This window comes from Sinocyclocheilus grahami, unplaced genomic scaffold (genome assembly GCF_001515645.1).
Source record: "Sinocyclocheilus grahami isolate Dianchi unplaced genomic scaffold, SAMN03320097.WGS_v1.1 scaffold2946.1, whole genome shotgun sequence".
Taxonomy (NCBI): Eukaryota; Metazoa; Chordata; class Actinopteri; order Cypriniformes; family Cyprinidae; genus Sinocyclocheilus; species Sinocyclocheilus grahami.
This window is the reverse complement of record NW_015508119.1, coordinates 23,229-23,980: the sequence shown is the minus strand read 5'-3', so window position 1 is coordinate 23,980 and position 752 is coordinate 23,229.

The window sequence follows — 752 nt, the reverse complement described above, 5'->3', positions numbered from 1 at the left end:
AAATCATGGGGTAATTTTCATTTTTGGGCGAACTATCCCTTTAAGATTATTATTTATCTTATAAATCATATTCTCATCTGAAGTTAAAAGAAGAATGTCAGTTATACTGCAACTTAAAATGACATTCTGTAACTTTTTTTAAAACAATATTGCATTCATCAGTATTTAAATAATGTATGTTTTGACAAGCTAACGACAGTGAAATCTGTACAACTTATCAATATTCACATGCATTAAGTATTTTATTTTATGTATTATTGTATTTTATCAAGAGTGTCCTTTTCATGTTTCACTTTGTATGTTTTTGTAACTAGGGTGGATGCTTCAATAAACCTGATTAACCTGCAAGCCATTTAAAGCTGTAGTGTTTTTACTGGTTAAACCACACTGACATGACCTCTAGTGGATGATTTGTGAATTATTCTCATGGATGGGACAGCCAACTACTTTTCCCTCCTGAAAACTGTTTATTTTTATATGGTCAATGTTGACAGATTAGGATCTCATTTTCATATTCAGTCTTTTTTATAGTAATTGTTTAAAAGTAAGTCCTGCGAAGACCAAATTCCCCAGATTGGCAGATTGAGACTAATATGTATTTTAAATTAAGACACAACACAGCAACAGTATTCATTGACGTTTTGCATCACCATTCAACACAGCATATTATATTATTGCTGTAGAATCTAGAAAGGTAGGCTATAGGTACGCTTTGTTAGCACTAGTTCTATTTTTGACTTCCGAGTCCGCTA